Here is a 10,593-nt window from a genome sequence, read left to right as displayed (position 1 = left end):
AGATTTGGGGAGAGGGTAGTTACAAGCAAATACTTTTGAAAAGGGACAGGGTCAAAGGAGAAAATAGAATAAGTGAGGGGTGGGATAGGATGGCGGGAAATATAGTTAGTCTTTCACAATATACCTACTATGGAAATGTATTGTATAACTATACATGTACAACCTATATTGAATTGCTTATCTTCCCAGTGGGGGTGCGTGAGGAGGGAAGAAGGGAAAAAAATCTGGAACTCAAAGCTTTAAAAAAAATGTGTATAAAAAATTGTTTTTCTTTTACATACAACTAGGAAATAAGACATACAGGCACTGGGGTATAGAAATCCATCTTGCCTTACTAGAAAGTTGGGGGGGGAGGATAATTGGGGGAGGATATAAGAGAGAACAGATTGGGGAAAGGGGTATTCAGTAGGCTAGCTATTTTGGGGTGGGGTGTAGGGGAAAGACAGGGAGAAAAATTTGTTACTCAAAATCTTGTGGAAATGAATGTTGAAAACTAAAAATAAATAAATAAATTGGGGAAAAAATAAAGAAATACCAACCACATATCCCACTACCTCCACACCGTGGCAGACTTCCATATCTGTAAGTTTTGTAGGCCCTAGGGATGCCATATAATTATAAAGCCTAATTAGACCTAGCAATGGTGGTGACCATTTGGATATTATTAATAAAAAAATATATCAGTGCATGGAGTGTTCCATTCAAACATAACAAGGTATCATGAGTTACCTCATCAGGAAGCACAATCCCAGTCAGATGGCTGTATGAAGAATACAGTAAGTATAATATCCCATCCACTGTCATCAGTCTCAGGCAAAGGGTAGAAGCTACCCTCTGACCATAGGCCAGTCGATTTTTTCTTTATATTCTGCCATAAAGACTCAGATTCCCTGTGAAAATCACTCCCTGGGAATAAATTCGTCACCTCTGAGAAGTTGCATTGTCTCTCAGGACACAAGAGTACCATTTAGTGCCCTAGAATAGTCAAACTAGAGTGACAATGGCAATACCATGGATTTATATTGTTCATTCAGCTCTCTATTATCCATAATAATGAAGCAGACCAGTGATGTGGATGATCCAAAAACCATATCTACTTGATCCCTCGAGAATTTTAAAAAACTCCAAAAGACCAAACCTTACATTTAATAAAGAATTAATAGCCTAGGAATTCATAATGCTTTAAATAGAAACATTAAATCACATTGTAAAGTTCTGATTGCCTCATTTCCCTGTCCCGCCTTGTCCCACTAAGGTCCTTCTCTGTTCTCTGTGCCATTCCGGGAATTATCTGTGTCTTCTCTGACTGATATAAAGGGCCAGCCTATGGCAGCATTGGATTCTCTGTGCTGATACACCTGGGAGCCCATAGATCATTGTTCTGATCTAAAAGGCCTTTTCAGCTCTTGCTCAATTAGATTAAACAAAGACGCTGTTTACGCCAGCAAAGCATTTAATTGAGGTGATGATGTCAATAAAAACTTGGAAGCAGAAATTTGCTGGGGATGGTCCAGGTTGTAAATAATTGAATTGACTCTTTCCTTCTTCCTAAAGCTCAAAGTGCTTATTCTAGCTATATCAGTTATTAATGGTCACTGGGTATTCTAAAAGAGAAAAGCAAGCTTTCTAAAACATCATGTGAATTTCCATGAAGATGCTTCTACAAGTGAAGGATCTCAGGCAATAATAACACTTTTCTAAAGCAAAAATTTCAATACCACTCAGTCTTCCAACAGAGGGAAAAATTCCTCATTCCAAAGTAAGGAAGGATGCTTGTTTCTGTGATCTATGTTGAAATTCAGAAAGGCTATCTATACTCTTTGGTCTAATGCTTTTTGACTAGTTACATATTTCAATTGCTTTTCACTACCCATTTCAAAGCATCCTTTCTCTTCCTGGTTGGGCCAGCAATTTCCTCAAGTAATCAAAGGGGACACTGCCCTCCTGGAATATGTGAAATGTAGCTGGCTCAGACTTCTCAGGAGAATATCCTGTGGCCGGGTAATCATGGGCTAGAAAAGGGCATGGTCCAACCAAGGCTAAGCAAGAACTGTCTCTCTCTCTGGGGTCCTTGCAGATGGTGGAGTTTTGGCTCTCTTAGTGATTTGGAAAGGTGGATGCTTCTCAGGAAAATAGCAACTACAACGTGTAAGTGCTCAGAGGCAAATGACAAATGGGTGCCTGGCTCAGCTATGGGTTACAAAGAGCAACGAGGCTGAATGGCGGTCCTCTCCTTGGATTTATATGGGCACTATGGGAGAGCAAAATAGATTCTGTAAAAATGAATGTAAATATTTGGCAAACAATCTTGCAGCAGGGGGTTCAGGGAAATGTGCTATGGAAGTGTATATGCCAATGGGAACAGGAAAGCATCATTTTTAGAGGATTATAGCTTTAGAATTGGATAGTGTAATTTATCACACATGATACTCTTCCCATCTCTGGATGATCTTTGCACTGCTCATGGCCTATGCCTGGAATGCTCTCGCTCCCCTTTGACTTACAGAATTCCTTCCTTCAAGACACAGCTCAAACACCACTTTATTTGAGAAGGGTTCCTTATCCAGCTGCGAGTGCCGTTCCTCTCTTACTAGCTTTACTATCCTACCACTGGACGTCGATGACTCAGGGAGAGGGAAGCTGATGGCTTTGCACCACTCTGTCTCGCTTAAATCCAATTCACATCCATGTGCAAGTCCAGACATCACCTGTAATGCATTGGTCCTCTTGGAAAACAAAGGGACAAACAGCAAATTCTGTAGATGCTTATATATGCACATGTAGTCTCTCCCGATAAAATGTAAACTCAATTATATTGTGAATTATTTCATTTTGTTTTCTTGGTGCCTAGTGTTGTGTTTTACATACAGGAGCTTAATAAAAAATGCTGTTGCATGGGTAGTCTAAGACTGAGGAATAATTAGATCTCAAGTCCTGATTCCACTGTACCAAGCCCCGTGATAACTGGAACTGGGACCTTCGATGGTCCACAACAACTTGATTCTCATTGTCTTAGCATCTTGTTAATATTTGCAGTGCATGAAATAGCTGGTTTATATAAAAACGAAGGTGGGAAGTGAAAAAAATATCAGTTACTAGAATAGAAGATTCCTGGAATTAGAGTCAGGAGACTTTCCTATTTGGGTGACTTTGAACACATTCCTTAACTTCTCTAGGCCTCAGTTTCCTCATCAGTTAAATAGGGATCCTAATATTTTCCCCTGTATTAGGGTAACTTGCCTCTTCAGGGCCGTTGGGATGATGCAATGAGATAATACTGTATATGAAAGCATTGTGGAACCTTCAAGTGGAATATAGTAGGGGCCGCTAGGTTATTACAGTGGACGGAGTGCTTGGCCTGGAGTCGGAATGACCTGAATTCAAATCTGACGTCAGATACTTACTAGATGTGTGACTGGATGATAAGTCACTTAAAATCTGCATGCCTCAATTTCCTCATCTGTAATATGGGAATAATGATGGCTTCTACCTTACAGGGTTGTTGTGAGGATCAGATGAGATAATTGTAGAGTGCTTAGCACAGTACCTGGTCTATAGTAAATGTTACATAAATATTAACTACTGTGATCTACTGCAGTATAATAGGTAGCATTTAAATAGCACTTTCCCAAAACGGTCTCATTTTATTCCCACAAAAATCCTGAAAGTGAAAGAAGGGGTACATGAATAAGCATAGGGTTTTCTTGGCAGAGATACTGGAATTGTTTGCCATTTCCTTCAACTCATTTTACAAATAAGGAAACTGAGGCAAATAGGATTAAGTGACTTGCCCAGGGTCACACAGCTAGCAAGTGTCTGAGGCTGGATTTGAACTGGAGTCTTAAATGTCTCCATGTCCAATACTCCCTATCCACTGTGCCACCGCTAGCTGTCTCTTCCTAAATCACTATGCAAATAATACTCCCTATTGTTTCTCTATCAACTTGGGCACTTCGTGCACATATTAATAATTTAGGAAAGAAGTGGGAGAGGCCTGGGAAAAATTCAAATGCTGGTTGAAAGCTTAGAGTAAAAAAGGAATAAGAAGCATCATAGCAGTTTAATCTTGGAAATCACAGTTATGTTCCAAGTCTCCCCTGGCTGTATTCCATAGCCGGGAAGGGAGCAAACATCCTGGAAGGGGGATTTCAGTGCTCATTGCCTGATAGGACTTCCAGGCCTGCGGAGGAAGCTTTCTCATGTTCTGTTCTGCTGCATCTCTGCATGAAGGCAAGGTCTCTCTGTTTCCCAGGGAATATTATCCATCAGCTAATTTATGACTCAGTTCATCTTGCCACTACAATTATGGGTGTCTACTCCCGAAGTATACTCCAAAGGAGGGACAGATTTCTCTCTAAAATAGATATTTGGTAGAGGAAGAGGCGGTCGTGGCGGCAGGCTAGAATGTCACACAAAAAACATCTCTGAAAAGGAAGTGAAAAGTGCATACCAGAGAGCAGAAAACCATTTGTTTTTTAAAAGGAGGCATATGGAATATTGGATGTGTAGGTAGGAATGAAAAAAGGAATAATTTTTTAAAAGAAAATAATTTATGTATGCAAGGGAAAAGAAGTTCATGCAAAATTCTTTCCAGGACAATGCCCTTAGGGAATGCGTAACAACACTCAGACGTTTTATCTCTAAGCAGAACAGTCAAGGAAATTTTAAGGTGCCATTTCAAAAGGTTTGCTGTTTGCATTTGAAGGCTTGGGGCCCTGTCTTTTGCCTCTTCTGTAAAGCCCCCAGTACTATGTGCTTTCTCTTTACACACGGTGGGCTCTGAATAAATATTGTTGCATGCATGTCTGCCAGGATTCTTTAAAAGAAGAAAACATCTGTGAGACCAAGATGGAAGCCTTGGTGCTTGGCAACTACAACTTTTAATGTGACTAAGTCTTTTTGGGGAGAGGGGGGGCACAGATCAAATTCCTGATGAACTTCAAATGAAGCTCTTTTAACTTCAGCAATTCCTTTGGAATTCATACATAAATTACAGTGCAGTTAGCATAACATAAGTGGAAATAACCTTGGCTCTTAAAATAGGAATTTCTCCAGTTAAAAGGAGAAATTGACTTTACCTGCTTTCTCCTAGAAAGGGGATTTGGCCATGACAAGACCAAACTGAATAAATAGATTAAACAAAGTAGATAAATCCTTCAGTGTTTCCAAAGGGTAAGTAATCCCAACAAAGTCCCTGAAACGAATGGGCAGGATTAGAATTATGGTACTCTTGGAATAGGCCCAATCTCAAAACCCAAACTGAGTATGTGACAGCATATATTTCACCCTCCCCAGAACAGTGATTCTATTCTCCTAGAGCTCACCAGGATTTAAACAGTGTCCTTTACCAGAAAAATACACAACTATACTCAGTGAAAAAAATAATTTGGTCTTCAAATAACTCAAAAGGATCTGATGCAAGATTCTGAGAAATGAAAGTACAAACTAAAAATAGGGCCATCGTCTATGACAGGGGTGGGGGAACCTGCAGCCTGGAAGTCACACATGGCCTCCAGGCTGCAGGCTCCCCACCTCTGATTTATGATAAATGATACATGAAGTCACTGGCTTACCTTGACAAGATAACAGCTCAGCTGGGAAAATTTCCATAAGACCAGAATTTTTATGGAGCAGTATTGTTATTTTCTTGCCCTCTTCTAGTCCCAATCCAACAACTAAACAAGTCAACTAGCATTTATTAAATGCCTACTATGTGTCAGGCACAATCTCCACACTAGAATATATTTGAAACTAAAAAATTATGGCTGAAAAACTTCTGCTCTAATTTTCAGCATCTCAAACCCAATGCCAGGGGCTAATACAAATCAGACCACCCCACCAGATACCTGAAACCTAACCAAGGAACAGACTGGTCAAATCAGACCAAAATCCAAGAGGATTATGATTCCTTCATGGCATGAAAGGTAGCCTTCAATCTTTGTAAAACAATTTAAATGACTGATTTATATGAACCAAAAGGGTCTGAGAAATGATGAAAGCAGCCATAGCTTTTCCTATACCATGGGTTCCTAGATGATGAGGGCCTTTGGGGAAAAAATGAAATGCTTACTTTCTTGACAGAAGAAACTGAAATATTATGGAACTGTTTTTCATGAGTCATCAAAAGGCAAGACATAGTTATCGTGACACTGACATGGTAACCTTAGTAGAAGAAACTTAATGGAAATAAGGTTTGGGCTTCCCAGAAAGACCTTTTGGAACCAGGTAAAAGCAAATTGGTTGAAGGTGAAAAGATGATCATCACTTTTGTGCCAAAGGGGCCTTGCGGATATGGTTCATTAAAGAGGAAATTTACTTAATGATGTAGCTTTGAATTTGGGAGTTGATGTTAGGTGAATGATTTGGGGTGGTCCAAAAGAATGTCTTACTTATCCTGAGTCCCATATACATGCAAGATATTGTTCTACCAAGTTAGTTCTATGAAAAATTAATAGCTAAATATCCAGCAAAAGGGAATCACTATAATCTGGGGAACAGCGGAGCTTTAAAATAAATTCCAATGCTGCTAAATATTTTCCCAAGGATCCATTTCAAGTATAATTATATTCCTTAAAAGGATGCAAGAACATGTAAAAAAAATTAAACGTCATTTTTTCGGAAGTATTTGTATTGCTGAAACCTCTGGTGATTGGAATGTGTAGCAATCTAAGAATGGTGATTATCCATTCATTACGGGATAGTATGGTATAGTGGATAGAGACAGGGCCTTAGAATAGACACTGTATGTATAGAAATATATAGACAGTCATCTAATTTCTCCATTAGATTGTGATATTCTGAAATTCAAGGAATTGTGGAATTGAATCCTGTAAACTAAAAGGAAAAAAATTAATAAAAAAAAGGAAAAAAAAAGATTGTGATATTCTAATATAGATTAGACTATAAGACAATCATCTAATTTCTCAGTGTACCTGGCAACCAAAACTAGAAATAACATGAATTGTTTCTCTGTGTTGATGGAGTTGTCATATCAGAAATTCCTTAAACTTATGAAATCACAGAACCTAAATCCCTCTTTCCAAAAATCTACTGAGCATTGCACATATTCCTCTGTCTAGAGAAGTTTGTATAGTGTTTTCTTAGGTGGTTGACTTCTAGATGGCTGAGGCTGTCTTTCATAGTCCCCAGTACCATGCATTTTATTTGATGGGAACGATGGAACAGATCAGGGCAAAAAATATAGTGTAAAGTGAAATGTTTCAGGTAGTTTTTCATAGGAAAAAGAACATTTCTAAGCCAGTTTTATGACCATGTAGAGCTTTAAAGAAAATACAAAGCACTTACTCAAAATAAATAAACCTTGCTTGAATATAGGTCTTCCCTATCCTTTTCCATTCCCCAGGAATCCCTTAGAAACTTTCATTCCCAGTTACTTCTTCTGAACCTCTTTCCAAAGCCCACATAATATGACTGACCTTTCATAAAATTACAGAAAGCGCAGGATCTCTAAGTGGGATAGTTATAAAATCAGAAGAGTCATCTTATCTTCCCCTGCAGGGGATTTCATTTTATGTGATCATTTTCGGCCTATTGACCTGAGATTTCAGATTGCTGATGCCAGGGAAAATGTTTCCTAGAACTCATTCTAAATACCTCACTTTCCCCAAAGTACTTTGCTTTTGCAACGGCAGGAGCCTGGAAAAGGTGAAAACGTAGAGAAAACTGGGGTTGAAGGAGAAAAGGATTTATTGGTGCCACAATAATACTTTTTAAAAAAACTTTGTAACCTTTGGGCAGAAATATCTGAGGGGGAAAAAGCAATAGAATGACTAAAAGCAAGCATGTTCAGCAAGTGAAAGTAGATCAAAAAAGAAAGAAATTTGCAAAGGTCAATTTGAAAACACAACACACAAATTTTCATTATGATACTCATGATCTTCACTCCAGCACTCAAACATAATAGCTTCTTTATTGCTACATTTGCGAATTATATGGGAACTGGAGACTAAGTTATCAAATTTTGTTTTCAGTATATAGGATGCATATTTACAAATCATAGAGAGAAAAGTTAAATAAAACACCATTTCCCTATAAATGTTGTTTTTGCCAAATAGAAGGATGGCATCAGTACCATTCCCTATAGCTTGATATTTACATATGACTTTTCTTAAAATATTCCAGGAGAATGTAAGCTCCTAAAGGAAACATTTTGTCTTGGTATCCCCAATATCTAGCACTCAAAAAAATTTTGGTCTAAAACTGCGATTTCATTGGTTTAGGGAACTTCCTCTATCATTACCTAGGTACAGTCCATCTGTCTGGTCTTAAAGCTACTGCTGTCTCTCAATATACATTATTATTTTGGTTAATTTTATTAAGAAATCTTATTGTCCATGTTATCCATAAGAGAGGTAAACTCAATGGATATGAATTTAACCCATTCTTTGTTTTCCATGTGTTAAACCTATTTTATCAGTTTATTCAGGAGTATATGGTGAACTTCCAGGTGAATTAGTGAGGAAGTAAAAAAACATAGAAATATCAATATCTTCATAGAAGAAATGTCAATCTTGAAGAGAGTAGCATGTGGTGAACCATACATATGGTAGCTCTGACCAAAGGGAAAATGTAACTAAACTTTAACAAGGAAATCTCATTCAAGAATTTGGGGTCCAAATCTGGGTTTTAGATGGTAATTTTTAAAATTCCATTTACAAATGTTGCTTATATTCCTTATTTTAAAGAAAGATGACATGTCCCAGCCTAATTTTTTGCTAAGAATGTATCATACCTTCCCCAATTCCCTGAATCATAGACAATCTAGCACTTAAGCTTGAAGAGTTCACAAAGATTATATAATCTAACCTTTTTGCCTAAACTCATACAAGTAATAGGAGTCAGAAGCAAGATTTGAACCAAGACCCTGACTCCTGAGTCATTCTCAGGGAGTAAAAACTCCTTCTGCTGACCTCTGTCCAGTAAGTCAGAGAATAGCTATTTCTTTAAAAAATTTGTGATGGAGAAATATTTAGAACCATTAATACAACAAGAAAGCTGGGAAAGATGTAATTATACAATGAAAATGCCATCTGATTTTTAAAAAAATAAACAGAATGTGGATATTTTATTTCATTGAGGGTTTTTTTTTTGCCTATTTTGAAAGGATACATTTTTTTTTCAGAGCAATACTCTACAGCTAATAATGTAAGCATAAAGAAATCTATTTGAATTGTTTTCTTTAAAATATTTAAAATTTTTATTAAATATTTTTTATTCAGTTTCAAGATCACAGTTAAAGTACTTTAGCATGTTATACACATGACTTGACATGTGCACCTTTTAGAAATATCAAATTAGGTATAAGATTTTGAAGAAAAATTATATAAATGTGTATATTGACTTTTACTACACACACATCTAAGAAAGCAATAATTCTGTTGTACCATTAATGGAAATCATTTATTACATGGTATGTTTACATCAAATCTAAAGAGAACCAAGCCAATTTCTGAAAGCAAATAAAATAAAATAAAATGAGCAATTCTGTTATGCTGAAACTGTCAACAGACTTAAGACCTGGTGGTCAGATTTAGCTGTGTCTAGTTGGTGATGTCTAATTGATTCAAACCTATAATCAAAGCTCAGAATCAGGTACGTAGAATCTCAGGTTATTATTGTTGCTGCTTCCTACATTTAAATTTCTGAGAGTAAGAGACATTAAATGCTACTGAAATGTGAGATTTCATTGAGCTCTCTGGTCAACACCATTATATCCACAGTTCAGTAGCTTTCAGAGCCAGTGTTTGGCATTAACTAACATGAGTGCATCAGTGAGGGGGAAAAACCTGTCACCCTCTTGTGGGCCATAAGGTAGGATTAGTGTGTTATTTTGTAAAATACATAGATTTAAGTAATTTAGTTTAGAGGTTATGAGGTAAGATTTGCATTTCAAGGGGAAAAGGTGATGACTTAGGTACTTGGTACCGAGTAACATACTTTGGACCAAGAAGTCTTTGGAAGAATTTAGCAATGTTCATATGCCCATTAGTACTGTTATATAGCCCAATTTGGGATTAGGATAAATTCTGACCACTGACTGGAGAAAAAAAAGGAAAATAAGAGTCAAAATATTTAAAGTGTAGGATTTGCCTTTCTGAAATCATTAGTTTTTATAATACAAAATGCTATTTGGCCAAAAGAGGAATCCTCATTTGGATTTGTAAAGGAAAATGTAGGAATTATGGAAGAGATGGTGAGAGAGAAGAACAAAAATTACTTCTCTCTTGCAAATGAATTTGATTCATCCGCTTGTATCTTCTTTTTCTGAAATGTCTTGAAATATGTAGAAGATAACGTCTCCCATGCAAAGGGCAAGCATGATGACCTGATATACAGTGTGACAACATTAACAGTGACTTTAAGACTAAAGCAAAGCAGTCCATTCAATAATCTACTGCACACATCTGATAACAGATGAACTGACCAACTGCTTCTTTTCAATGAAGTACCCTGTTAGTCAGTCTAACTCAGGATATTAAAAATCTCTAAAGCCCAAACCAAAACAAATAAACAAAATGATTCTTTGGGAATGTTCGTATAGTGAAAGAGCAACCCCTTAAGAACATTAGTTTT

The sequence above is a fragment of the Petaurus breviceps genome, unplaced genomic scaffold (assembly GCF_028583685.1).
Source record: "Petaurus breviceps papuanus isolate PSGF00001 unplaced genomic scaffold, PetGlider_PUasm1.0 90792, whole genome shotgun sequence".
Lineage (NCBI taxonomy): Eukaryota > Metazoa > Chordata > Mammalia > Diprotodontia > Petauridae > Petaurus > Petaurus breviceps.
The sequence above is the reverse complement of the archived record's forward strand: the minus strand, read 5'-3'. Positions refer to the sequence as shown.